The 14,763-nt window shown below is 38.0% G+C and overlaps 1 protein-coding gene across 20 annotated transcripts in view; it reads right to left on the bottom strand.

Moving 5' to 3' along the window:
- Positions 1–14,763, bottom strand: part of LOC147379261 (uncharacterized) — a 175,036-nt gene that overhangs the window by 158,768 nt on the left and 1,505 nt on the right. For 3 of the 20 annotated variants that reach the window (XR_015132657.1, XR_015132666.1, XR_015132656.1), the window contains exon 3: positions 14,335–14,490. The exons of 10 other annotated variants lie outside the window; for them this stretch is intronic. The gene's annotated coding sequence lies outside the window, so the exon portion shown is untranslated. 7 more of the 20 variants (XR_015132660.1, XR_015132658.1, XR_015132662.1 and 4 more) reach the window with 6 other exon arrangements.

Here is a 14,763-nt window from a genome sequence, read left to right as displayed (position 1 = left end):
GCTCACCAAGCCACAGCCTCACAATGCGCTGCCTACCAGCAGAAATGGGATAGAGAATACATTAAAAAAATATATATATCCTCATACAAACAAGGGACACCTTTTTAAATGTACACACTGTCACTCCACAGATGCTCTCTGGCCTCAGTGTGGCTCAAAGAATACTGACTGGTTATGTCAGGCCCCAAAGCTGCATTGGATACTTAATTTTTCATGTAAGAGGCAAGCTGCCAGCAGTTGTATATAACTTTTTAATCTAAGTCCTCAAAAGAAAGAGAAGTCTTTTTCAGGACCAACATGATGTGCTCCCCAAGCTTCCCCCCTACCATCTCCCCTCACTCTCCCTCATGCCTCCTCTGCTCACTGGTCCCAGGGGTCATTGCACTTGCTCGAGCCTAGAACATTCCCTCTACATGGCTGCCCTGTGTTTCATTTCCTCGCTCTGTGCAGGTGCTCAACCATCTCCTTACCAGAAAAGCCTTGCTGGCAGGTCTATCTAACACGGAGCAACCTCTCTGCTAATCCCCAAGCACTTTGGAATGGTGGTTTCCTTACGGTTCCTAATTTTTCTTCATTTAACGTACCATTCCCTACCTACCTTACATATTTAATTAGTGGTCTATTTGTAGTCTGTCTCCCAAAACACGAATCTAAGCTTCAGAAAGCAGAAATGTTTGCTTATTTTGTTTTTTGCATTATCTCTACCTCTGCCAACTCTGGGATGTCACCTGTGATCTAATCTGTCATCAGCCCATCTGGGTAGACTTGTCTTAGGGTTTACCCCCTTCATCTCCTCTCCAGATATATTAAATAAAATTCAACATGTACTAAAAGGAACTCCACTCCCATCATTTAATCAACATTTAAAAATTTAAGTACTGTATTCTTTTCTGAAAAAAAAAATTGAATAAATTATGTAAAATGTGAAAAAGTTCCATACAAAGTGATTTATGGTGATACAGGAGCTTATTCCTGTCTACCTCAAAAATCAAGGTTCTTATTGTCCCTGCAGCAGTTAGGAATTCTCTTAGGTGACACATAATAGCACCATTATGCAATGGGAAATACGTATCAGGAACTACCTTTTCCTCTAGAAAGAACTTTTGAAGCTGACAGTCTAAGACAAACACAGCCCTTCAACAATACCTTCATTACTTCAGTTACTTTTACTTTTATTCTCCTCATTCTTGTCTGTACCTTTCATCTTCATGGTGATAACATAATGTATTCCCCATCATTCTCCATCACTGAGATCATGTTTTAGGCAGGAAAGTTAAGTTGTGGTGAGGTAAAAAATACAATCCAGTAAAGTCTGACCATTTTTAAAGAAGATTTTCCAGAATTTTGTCCAGAAACACCTACTTATATCCCACCAGGAGCCAGAAAAGTGTAACTTTTCGAGGAATGAAATTCTACCTCCTTTTAAATCAGGTTTTGGTGGTAAGAAAGAAACAATGAATACTGAGAAGAGAACTCATACATAATCCCTCATTGTTCCTACAAGAGGGTGGTAGATATCAGATTATCAACCAAAAGGTCTGCTAAAGTGAAAAAGGAGAATGTTTTCTCCATAAAAATCTTCTCAAAAAAAAATTCAACCTTCATTTGGTCTTATTACACAATGTAATTTTTATAGCAGTGTCATACACAAAGGATTATTCTAAATCATTAATAAAAAGACAAATATAACAGAAAAAAAGGGCCAAGGGATATGACACTTGCCCAAAATAGCCAATAGAAAGCAAAAGATGCTCAACCTCACTTATGTGCAGGAAATGCAAATTACAACAATGAGATATTATTTCACATCTTCAGTTTGGCAGAAGTAAAAAGCCTGGATAATATCAAACATCTGCAAAAAGGTAAGAAAATGGCAGCTCCTATATCACTGAAGAGTGTAAATCAATACAGTAATTTTGAGAGCAATTTGGTGATGCTTAGTGAAGCTGAGAAGGAAATGGCAGCCCACTCTAGTATTCTTGCCTGGAGAACTCCCAGGACAGAGGAGACTGGCAGACTACAGTCCATGGGGTTGCAGAGAGTCAGAAACAATTGTGCGACTCACAAACACACACACACAGTGAAGCTGAAGATGCTAGCATTCTGCCAATGGCAAATATCCCAGAATGCCCTTGCACATTGAACCCAAAAAGATGTGCGTACATATGTAGATTTTATTATTGTTTGTGATGCCAATTCGCTAGTTTGAGTGGGCAGGGCTTTACTACACCCATTTTATGGTTTGCTCCTTCCGGTGATGAATGCAAAGGAGGAGGATACTGAGATATTACACATTTCGACTTGGAATGGTCCTAATATCTTAATACATATGGAACCAATTCTCCACATATCAAACACTGCTGACAGAGGGGACATTCACAAATAGCCCTTTTGGGGTCTACACTTCTATCTTGTAATGGAGTCAAGAATAAATATACTCTGATTTTGTTACAGCTTTGCAATCTGCCACTTTTGTGACACTTGCTGCTGCTGCTGCTGCTGCTAAGTCGCTTCAGTCATGTCCGACTCTGTGTGACCCCAGAGACGACAGCCCACCAGGCTCCCCCATCCCTGGGATTCTCCAGGCAAGAACACTGGAGTGGGTTAGGCCTACTTAATCTCTACCTCATCACAGAATGAAAACCTGGTGGAGATAAACTAAATATTTACTAAACATTAAAACTGACTTCAGGAGTGACATCAGCAACATGGTCAAACAATAAAAACTTGGCAGCCATCCACAGACAAAAATGCCTTGGAGGGAGCTCTGGGATCCAGGACCATATGCCCACGAATCCAGGAGGAGTCCTGCCTACCCCTGCACCTGGTAATGAACATAAAGAACTCAGTCCTGGCTGCAGCCCCTCTTGGCCACAGTCTGGGAGCCCATGGAGAACACTGTCTTAGACAACCACACATAAATGAGAGAGTTTTTTTGGAAGGGAAAATCTTTAGCTGAGCAGTTTCAACACACTTTTGGAGTGGAAAAAAAAAAAAAAAAAGAGTTTGAATTCTCTGGAGAGAGTAAGAGAAATTGACTTTACCTATGTCACTTCTCCCCCAAGGCAGCACAACTCAGGGCCAGGAGAGATCTTCTTGGCCCATGATTTCTCCCGCAGGGGAACTGAGAGTGTGTGAGTGAGTGCTCAGGATTCCCACTTATGCAGGAAGCTGCCAAAAGAGATCTTCTTCTCTCTCGCCCTCTCCCAAGAACGGACTCATGAGCTACATTACTGCAAACTGGAAAGAAGCTGAGAGAGCAGCAGATGAGACTCTTGGAAGGCACTAAAGGGAATCAGATCCTACTGTGTCACAGACTCCATCAAGAAGTCCACCCAAAAGCACTGAGGATACTTCCCCTACAGGGTCTCACAGTCAGTCCATGGGCACCAGAGCACTCTATGTACCCTCAACTCTGTGGCTGGCTCCCTGAATGGACTCCCTATGGCGGTGACACTGAGTTTTGGAAGATGCCTAGTGAGCACATGAAAAAGTTGGTCCAAATCGGCAGGACAAGGAGAGATCTCAAACTTTAGCTTTATCTCTGCCCTTGGCAAAGCAAGAGAGAAACTGTCAGCACCTGGTTGAGTGCATGGCTAGATTGATAAAAAGGCATACAAGATACAAGCTTAAAAATTCTTCCCTAAGAGGGAGCAAGAAATGTGGAGCAGGTATATCCACAAAAGGTCTGAGAATGTCACAGAATACTAGGAGGCAGAGCAAGATTTTAGCAGAGCAGTTTCAGCACAGTGTTGGAACAAAAAAATGAGTCTGAATTAACTGGAGAGAGTAAAAGAAACACTTTACTTACATCACCTCTCCCCCATGGCACCACAGCTCAGGGCCAGAAGAGACCTTCTTGTTCCATGATTCCTCCCATAGGGGAACTGAGAGCAAGTGAGGAATTTTTCAATCAAAAGGCACTGAATAGATGGATGGGTAAAAAATAAGTAAATAAATCTTAAATTTTTATGGAGTCACTGAGAACTCAAGATGGAAAAGCAATACTGAGAATGAAGAACAAAATTGGTATCATTATGCTTACTGATTTCAAACTATAATTTAAAGCTATAGACACACATACCAATGGAACAGAATCAAAAGCCCAGAAATAAACTCTCAACCTCTATCTGACAAGGGGGTCAAGCAATGTTGAAAAAACTGGATACTTACAAGCAGAAGAATGAAGTCGGACGCCTATCTTACACCACTCACAAAAATTAACTCAAGACGGATAAAAGACTTAAACATAAGACCTAAACCTCCTAGAAGAAAACATAGGGAGAAGCTCCTTTACATCCTGACAATGACTTTTTTTTTTTGGATATGGCACTAAAAGCACAAGTAACGATAGCAAAATAAATAAATGGACTACATCAAATTAAAAAGCTTCATTACAGCAAAGGAAACAATCAACAAAATAAAAAGGCAAACTAGTGAATGGGGAAAATATTTGCAAAGCATATATCTAATAAAGGACTAATAATCAAAATATATAAAGAATGCATATAATACTATTTACTCAATAGTACAAATAATATCCATTTAAAAATGTGCAGAGGACGGACTTCTCTGGTAGTCCAGGGAGGGTTAAGGCTCTGCATTTCCAATAAAAGGGGTGTGGGACTGATACTTGGTCAGGGAACTAAGAATCTACATATCATGCAGTGAAAGTGAAAGTCATTCAGTTGTGTCCAACTCTTTGCAACCCCGTGGACTGTAGCCCCCCAGGCTCCTCTGTCCATGGGGCTTCTCCAGGCAAGGACACTGCCATGCCCTCCTCCAGGGGATCTTCTCAACCCAGAGATCGAACCCAGGTCTCCCTCACTGCAGGTGGATTCTTTTACCAACTGAGCCATTAGGGAAGTACAGCCAAGGGGAAAAAAAAAAAAGTTTTAAATGGACAGATAAACTGAATAGACACTTTTCCAAAGAAGATATATTAATGGCCAGCAGGTACCTGAAAAGAGATTCAACATCTAATCATCAGAGAAGTGCAAATCAACACAATAATATGTCACTTCATATCTATTAGAATGAATTTTATCAAAAGAAGATAAGACAACATGTGAAGAAAAGGTAATCCTTATGCACTATTGGTAGCAGTATAAATTGGTATATCTACCCTGAAAAATAGTATGCTGCTGCTACTGCTGCTAAGTCACTTCAGTCGTGTCCGACTCTGTGCGACCCCATAGATGGCAGCCCACCAGGCTCCCCTGTCCCTGGGATTCTCCAGGCAAGAACACTGGAGTGGGTTGCCATTTCCTTCTCCAATGCATGAAAGTGAAAAGTGAAAGTGAAGTCGCTAAGTCATGTCCAACTCTTTGCGACCCCGTGGACTGCAGCCTACCAGGCTTGTCTGCCCATGAGATTTTCCAGGCAAGAGTACTGGAGTGGGTTGCCATTGAAAAATAGTATAGAGATACTTCAAAATTAAAGGTAGAATTATCCTATAATCTAGAAATTCTACTTCTGGGCAGGCACCTAAAGGAAATAAAATTGTTATACTGAAGAGAAATTTGTACCCCCATGTTCTTGCAGAATTACTCACAGCAGCCAATATAGAAACAACCTAAATATCTGTCTATAGATGAATGGATAAAGAAGATATGGGTTTTGTGTGTATGCACAAATATTATTAAATATTTAGCCGGGAGAAAAAAGGGAATCCTGCCACTTGTGACAACATGGCTAGCCCTACAGAGCATTACTCTAGATGCAATAAATGAAACAAAGACAAACATCGTACAATATTACTTATATGTGGGATTTCAAAAAGTTATATTCATGGAAAGAGAGTAAAATGGTGGCTGCCAGGGGCTGGGAGATGGTGAAAATAAGAGATGTTGGTCAAAGGGTCTAAACTTTCAATTATAAGATATTAATAAATAGGTTCTGGGAATCTAATGTATAACTATAATTTACAATTCTGCACTATATATGTGAAAGTCATTAGGAGAATAGGTCTTAAATATTCTTACAATAAGCAAGAAATTATAATTATCTGATGTGATGGAAGTGTAACACCATGGTGGTAAACATTTTCTAGTGTGTAAGTATATCAAATCATCACAGTGTACACAGTAAACATATAAAATGTTATATGTCAATTATATCTCAACAGACTTAGAATACAACACTGGCTTCTAATCAAGGAGTCAAACATTGCCCTAAATATCCTGGCCTAAAAAAGAAAAGCAGTACCAATAAGCAAATATGCAAAGAACATATAATGATGTGATAAATATATAATCTTTATATTCATGATTTGGTCATTAACAAGTCATATTATTTTGAAAATTATGAGGAAAATATATTTTCACTTAAAAGTATTTGTTCAGTCGTTCAGTCATGTCTGACTCTTTGAGATCCCATGGACTGCAGTGCGCCAGGCCTCCCTGTCCATCACCAACTCCCGGGGTTCACCCAAACCCATGTCCATAGAGTCGGTGATGCCATCCAACCATCTCATCTTCTGTTGTCCCCTTCTCCTCCTGCCCTCAATCTTTCCCAGCAACAGGGTCTTTTCCAATGAGTCAGCTTTTCACATCAGGTGGCCAAAGTATTTGAGCTTCAACTTCAGCACCAGTCTTTGCAATGAATATTCAGGGTTGATTTCCTTTAGGATTGACTGGTTTGACCTCCTTGCAGTCCAAGAGACTCTCAAGGGTCTTCTCCAGCACCATAGTTAGAAAACAGCAATCCTTCAGCTTTCAGCCTTCTTTATAGTCCAACTCTCATATCCATACATGACTACTGGAAAAACCATAGCTTTGACTATATGGACCTTTGTTGGCAAAGTGATGTCTCTGCTTTTTAATATGCTGTCTAGGTTGGTCATGGTTTTTCTTCCAGGGAGCAAGCATCTTTTAATTTCATGGCTGCAGTCACCATCTGCAGTGATTTTGGAGCTCAAAAAAATAGTCTGTCTCTGTTTCCATTTTTCCCCATTTATTTGCAATGAAGTGATGGGAGCAGATGGCATGATCTTAGTTTTTTGAATGTTAAGTTTTAAACCAGCTTTTTCACTTTCATCAAGAGACTCTTTAGCACCTCTTTGCTTTCTGCCATTAGGGTCACTTGTCATCTACATATCTGAGGTTACTGATTGTTTCTCCTGGCAAGCTTGATTTCAGCTTGTGCTTCACCTAGCCTGGCATTTCGCATGATTTACTCTACATATAATTAAATAAGCAGGGTTACAAGATACAGCCTTGACATACTCCTTTCCCCATTTTGAACCACTCCACTGTTCCATGTCCGGAACTTAAAAGTATATGTGAGTACTTTGATGCAGTGATCACTGTGTCATTGAAGTCATCTTTAAGAACAGTAATTCCATTCTTTCAGAACAATTAAGAACAAATTCAGGAGTGCTATGTGACAAATTCCTGTTTGACTAGAGAGAGTTTCACAGTGATTTCTTACTCCCTTTCTAAGAGTTTCAGTTTCTGGTTCTGAAGAGACTGGGTTAAAAAAAGAAAAAAAGCTTGATATTTCTTAATAAATCTGTCACATTCAAATTGCTAATTTTCCTTAAGGGTTATTTTTCCTTCTATTTTGTCATTTCAGTTTCTGTGTAATCTCTCATGATTTTAGAAATTGCATATACTTCTACCATAATACAAGCAATGGATACATATCTATGTGTGTGTATGTGTGTATATATAAGTAAAAGTTTCACACAATTTCTTCTAGTGAATTTGATGTGGTAAAATATATAATAAAAGTATTATGAGAAAATAAATTGAAACTATTTTGTAATATTGTGAGCACATGAAAAATGTACTACATTTTAATTGAGAAGTTACACCTCTTAAATCATTAATTTGTTATTTTTTTTAGTTCACATCAATATTTAGCATATTTTCTTTCTCAGGGGATGTTTTGTTTTCTCTTTCATGCTCCACAGGCTTCTATTAAAACTAAAATATGCCAACAGATCACTAAAGAGTCATTTATCAAAGCATTCCTTCGCTCTTAGTATTTGTGACTGGTGACCTTTAATGCAAAGTGAACAGATTATATATTACCCAAGTTATAGTTCTTCATTCAGTGCTACCTAGTAGAGACATCCATATTTTAAAGGCATACTAAAAATATATAAAACCTATACATACAATATTTTAATTTTCATGTAACTTTCATTCTAATGAAAATTTGGAATTATATATTTCTAAATATTACATAAAGATTCAGAGATTAGTTTAAATTACTTCTTTCACTATCTTCCCAAAATACAATGGGGGAAAATAATATGAAAAAATATATATATATGTGAATCATTGCTGTACAGCAGAGATTAACACAACATTGCAAATTAACTATACTTCAATAATTTCTTTTTTTTTAATGGCAGAAATGACGTGTGTTTTCTCCAATTCTGGTTTATAAAAAGCACAGTTTCTGTCTTGTTTGCTACTTATCTCTCTCTTCCTTGGATTTGGGTAAGTCATGTCCCAAACAGCTCTGTGGTGACTGCATCTGTGGCTGATGCCTTCCCCCATGAAACTCTAAATCAGAAACGTACAGCAAATCTAATCCCAGATTCGTGACCCTCAGAAACTGTGTTAGACAATAAATGTTTATTGTTTCAAGCTGTTGTGTTTTAGGCTGATTCGTTCTATAGTCATAGATAACTAATATAGCACCTAAGCACAGCAGCAGAGACACAGAAAAAACAGTGGACACTAAACTTTTATTTTCAGACTCAGTAATAAAAGTTTTTCCTTAAATGTATATAAGTGGGAAAACTTTCCACCAATAAACTCCAAGACATATTTAACATGTATTTTACATGTATCATGCAATTTAGACTGCCATTAAGCAATTCATCAATATAAGTCCTCTCTTCCTGGCTTAATATTCACTAAGCAGCCCTCTGATTGATTTGACTTTCCAAGAAGTCTGACTACAAAGAGAAACTTCACTCATCATGCTGGCATGAGTATTCAGATCACTGGGGAAGCTGCTCTCCCTACTAAATTAAATTGGCAATCTGATTTTAGGCATTTATATTAAGAGACTAGTTACTATGAACCTGCCACTGTGAGAGCCTGCTTTTGATGGGCTGTGAAACTTGGGATTCCAAGCCTAAAAGAACAGAGCCAGATCATCAATGCACAAAACTCAGTGTATTTACAAAAGCACTGTCTTCTTGAGAGGATAGACCGTAGTCCTTCTACAGATGAAACTTCCCTTAAAATCAACATTTCTTTGTGAGAGTACCTCGTGGCTTAATAACAACATGAGAAAAGAAATTCCCTGTCACTGAAATCAAGTGAGAATTCACATCATTGTCACATTTCATACCATGGAAGCTCCATGAGGAAAGAGATTCTGTCCTGTTCATTTACTGATACATTTTGTGCCAGGTGCAGTAGGTACTCAGTAAATTTTCATGCTGCTAAGTCACTTCAGTTGTGTCCGACTCTGTGCGACCCCATAGACAGCAGCCCACCAGGCTCTGCCGTCCCTGGGATTCTCCAGGCAGGAACACTGGAGTGGGTTGCCATTTCCTTCTCCAATGCATGAAAGTGAAAAGGGAAAGTGAAGTCGCTCAGTCATGTCTGACTCTTCGTGACCCCATGGACTGCAGCCTACCAGGCTCCTCTGTCCATGGGATTCTCCAGGCAAGAGTACTGGAGTGGGGTGCCACTGTCTTCTCTGAGTAAATTTTCATAAATAAACATAAATTTAGATACTATGCAAACATTCTTGTGTGTTTCACGACTGAGTTCTCTCTCTCATTTCTCATGGAAGCCATTGAATATCTTTAATTTTCTCATATATCCAAAAGTGAAAAATGTATTAGTAAATTACTTATTTCCTAATTCAACATTAAAATGTAAATCTCAAGGGATGATCTTTCAGCCTCCTGCCACAAAATTCATAACAATTTGTATCAACAATAAGTCATATTAACATGTCCAAAAGACCATACCATAATCACACATACATATGTACCTAAGTTGGTTAAAAGTGGTACATTTTTTCTTTCTTCTAATATTTCAACTGAGTTATAATTAACACACAATATTATATTAGTTTCAGGTTTACAGCAGAGTGATTCAATATTTCAGGCATAATGATCACCATAATACAACCAGCTACCATCCATCATCAAACTGTTACAGTATTACTGATGACATTTCCTATGTGCACATTACACCCCCATGACTTATTTACTTTATAGCTGGAAGTTTATACCTTTTAACCTCTTTCACCTAGTTCATCAGTCCCCCCACTTCCCTTCTCTCTGGCAACTACCAGTTAGTCTTCTGTATCTGTATCTGCTTCTGTTTTGTTTTATTCATTTGTTATTTTTTTTTTTTAGATTCCACTTATTAATGAGCTCACACCATATTTGTTTATCTCTGTCTGATTTATTTCACTTAGAATAATATCCTCCAGGACAATCCATGTAATTTGAAAAGATGAAAGTTCCTCTTCCTTCATTGCACCACTATTTACAGTAGCCAAGATATGCAACCTAAGTGTTCATCAACAGATGACTGGATAAAAATGTTGTGCATATATATGTATACAATGGACTATTATTCAGCAGTAATAAAGAATGAAATCTTGCCATTTGAAGCAACATGCATCAACCTAGAGGATGTTAAGTTAAGTGATTTGTTCTTAATATTATTGGAAAATCTACAATGTCACCATGTAGGACAATAATAACTTGAGCTTTATAAGTGTATATGTAAAGACATTATATCTCTAGTCTCCTCTACCACAAATTTTAATAAAAAAATGCATCACAAATTACATAGCATAGCACTGTTTCTAGGTTTTAGAATAATATTCTGGCTAATTAATTTCTAGGTCAAGAGTACAACGTTATGAATGGTATTATCCTATTATTCTCAGGAAGGTTTGACTACCTTACAATTTTACCACTTTTTTTTGTTTGTTTGTTTTTGGTCAAGCCACACAGCTTGCAGGATCTTAGTTCCCCCACCAGGGACTGAACCTGGGCCTGGCAGTGAAAGCGCAGAGTCCTAACCACTGGACTGCCAGAAAATTCCCTTTACTACTATTTTATGAGAAATTCTATATCTATTTCTATTAGATATTATAAATGCTGGCTAATTTCTTAGAAGAAAATTGCTTCTGGCATGAATCCTTTATTTCAGTTCAGTCGCTCAGTTGTGTCCAACTCTTTGTGACCCCATGAATCGTAGCATGCCAGGCCTCCCTGTCCATCACCACCTCCCAGAGTTCACTCAGACTCATGTCCATCGAGTCGGTGATGCCATCCAGCCATCTCATCTTCTGTCATCCCCTTCTCCTCCTGCCCCCAATCCCTCTCAGCATCAGAGTCTTTTCCAATGAGTCAACTCTTCGCATGAGGTGGCCAAAGTACTGGAATTTCAGCTTTAGCATCATTCCTTCCAAAGAACACCCAGGGCTGATCTCCTTCAGAATGGACTGGTTGGATCTCCTTGCAGTCCAAGGGACTCTCAAGAGTCTTCTCCAACACCACAGTTCAAAAGCCTCAATTCTTTGGCGCTCAGCTTTCTTCACAGTCCAACTCTTACATCCATACATGACCACTGGAAAAATCATAGCCTTGACTAGACAGACCTTTGTTGGCAAAATAATGTCTCTGCTTTTGAATATGCTATCTAGGTTGGTCATAACTTTTCTTCCAAGGAGTAAGAGTCTTTTAATTTCATGGCTGCAGTTACCACCTGCAGTGATTTTGCTTTATTTAATATATTTCTCAAATATTTTGCATATTTTTCAATTAAATGTGAGATTGGTCACTTTTTTGTGTTTAATCCATTTGAATATTTTGCCAGTAATAGGTCTGTTTAAGATTTAAAAATATATTTTTCTACTCATCTCTTATTGATATGTGTGAACTCATTTCATAAAATTTTTAATTTTAAAAATACTCTATTACTCATCTGATATGTGTATATTTCTAGTTTTTGCTAGCTTTATTACTGTTTGATATATAATCTATAACAAATCTGTGAAGCTATAAAATATATAAATAAAATGATCACCCATCTTCACAACTATCTTCCATCTACCCATGAGGCCTAAAACATGATTTGGGGAAAATAGACTCCTAAGGTATCCTGTGTTCCTTTGTATGGATGCTGTTGTAAATGTACTGTTTTTTAAAAATTCTACATTCTAGCTTGGTTTCTAATGACCTCATTCTTTTGCTAAATTCACTGTCTAAAATAAGTAGTTTATATTTTTTAGAATTTTTCTATCCTACACACCATGCTATATGTGAATAATAAGAGTTTTATTTCCTGTATTCTAGGCTTTGCATTTTTCTTCTTGCTTCATTGCAATAGCTATGACATCTAGGACAATGACAAACAAACACAGTAAGCGTGGGTGTCCTTGCCTTAGTCTCTGAGTGAAACTTTAATATTTACAACCAATTAGCATGCTATTTGCTGTATTTTGAGTAGATGTCTTTAAAGTAATTTAAGCTTATTTTTAGGCTTCCCTGGTTGTTCTGACTGTAAAGAATCTGCCTGCAATGCAGGAAACCCAGGTTCAATCTCTAAATTGGGACGATCCCCTAAAGAAGGGAATTGCTACCCACTCCAGTATTATTGCCTGGAAAATCCCACAGACAGAGGAGACAGGTGGGCTACAGTTCATGCGATTGCAAAGAGTGGACAGGACTGAGCAACTTTTGGTTTCAAGTTTATTTTTAGCTTACAAAGTTTTGTTTTTTTTAATCATACAACACTGTTATATTTTACTAAATGCTATTTCTTCATTTACTGAAAAAAATTACTTGATTTTTCTCACTTTCTTTGTTACAGTGAGGAATTACACTAGGTGATCTTAAAATGCCTAAACTCAACTCAGATATCTTGGGATAACCCCAACTTGTTCCTCAAGTCTAATATTTTTATACATTGCTTGATGAATTTGATCAGTTTGGTTTGAATCATCACATCCTTGTTTATGGGAGATATTTTTAAAATTTCTTTTCAGGTTTTTTTCATCAAAATTTTGCATAAACAAAGGTAGACAATTTTCCCTTTTTTTCCTATTCTTTTAAATGTTATTTCTATTATAAAAACTTCATATGTTCAATTGTAAATCACTAAAAATTTTTTTAATACAGAGGTAAGCATACATGTGAAGGATTTAATTAAAGATCCAATATCTTTGATAGGTATAGGCCTATTCAGATTTTCTATCTCTTTCTATATTGGTTTTGGTAACTTCTGGTTTTAAAGGAAACTGTTTATATAATTTATGTTGTAAAATTTACTAGAAAGCATTTGTTCATAATTGCAGCTTTGTTATCTTTTTAAATTACTACAGAAACTTCTACTACTGCTTCCTTTTTCATTTCTGACATTGGTAAATTTTCTTTCCTCTTTCCCTGGATAGAGGTTGTTAATACATTTTAATGGCTTCAAGGATGATACTCTTGACTTGGTTGATTATCTCAATTGTACGTTTATTTTCTTTTATACTATCTTGTTTCATTATTTTCTTTCTATTTTTAAATTGATTTTTCTTCTAATTTCTTGAGATATATTTAGAAATTGATTTTCAGCCTTCATTTTTGCCTAACAGATGCACCAACTACATTATTCTGTTTGTGCTTAGATGCAGAAAAATACAAGAGAACACTATTTCCACACAGTGATAAAGAAAAGCCAGAAAATCCCCAAACTATATCTATATCTATATCTATATCTATATCTATATCTATATCTATATCTATAAGCAGTAAGAGTTGAGGTTGTTAGAATAGGAAAAAAGGAGTCCAAAATGGCGGTGGCTAAAAGACAAAGAAGGAAAAAGCCCGCAAAAATAGAACAAAGAAAGGTCCGAGGACCAGAGTGAGGATGTTAGGCAAAACAAACAGCCCTCCTGGCTAGCCTAGTTTACATAGGGCAGGCTCAGGAGGAGAAAAATTGTATAAAAAGAAGAGCCAAATCTGAGCCCGGGGCTTCTCTTCCAGTCTTTTGGTCAGCCCTCCCTCATGCCTCAAGAATGTATTTTCCTTTGCTTGCCAATAAAACAGCTATAACACTGGTCCATCCGTCACTTCAAATTTTTGCAGGGGCAAGACACAACGAGGAAATAACAAACTCCTCCAACAAGGTCAAAAGGCAACCAGATGACCTGAGTTTCAAAGGGTTATACAGGCCTTTTAGGAGATACAGACACAAACTGTTTTACCTTTTTCAGAGCACTGGAAGAAGACAGCCACCACTCAAGAGTAAGAAGAAAACGAACAATTTCACAAATTCATAGTAGCCGGAATAATGTGATACTTTAGACTCCAAGGGAACCCAAAACAGAAGCGGAGCCTATACTCACCTAAATCACTTTTCCCAGCCTCTAAACCCAGAGCTCCAGGGCACAGAGGTGGAGACCTCTGGGAGTCCCCCTAGCCAGCCCGCCTGTAACTCCGTCCACTTCCGGGAACCTGTTCTCAGCCAGCAAGTCTTCACCTGTGCAAAGAACTCTCACCTGCTAGGGTTCAAAAGAGCTACTTACTGTGATGAAGGGGTGGAAAGGCAACACCCTTGACCCTGTTTTGGGAAAAGGGGAACTGCTGCGGGAAAGCTGAGAGGTAAAAGCTGTCTGCACTTCAAGTGGGAAGCAGGAGTATCCATCTGCCCACACCCAAGAGCCTGAACACAGAAACAGTAATCCCTCCCACTACGAGGCCCAGGCATAATGCTATTGAGGGAAGTAAAGCAGAAGCCCCTACTGAGCCTGGAGGTAAGGTAGGAAACCTGACTG

The sequence above is a fragment of the Bos grunniens genome, chromosome 1 (genome assembly GCF_055505025.1).
Source record: "Bos grunniens cultivar Pamir isolate PY7600 chromosome 1, Bosgru_T2T1.0, whole genome shotgun sequence".
NCBI classification, from domain to species: domain Eukaryota; kingdom Metazoa; phylum Chordata; class Mammalia; order Artiodactyla; family Bovidae; genus Bos; species Bos grunniens.
The sequence above is the reverse complement of the archived record's forward strand: the minus strand, read 5'-3'. Positions and strand labels throughout refer to the sequence as shown.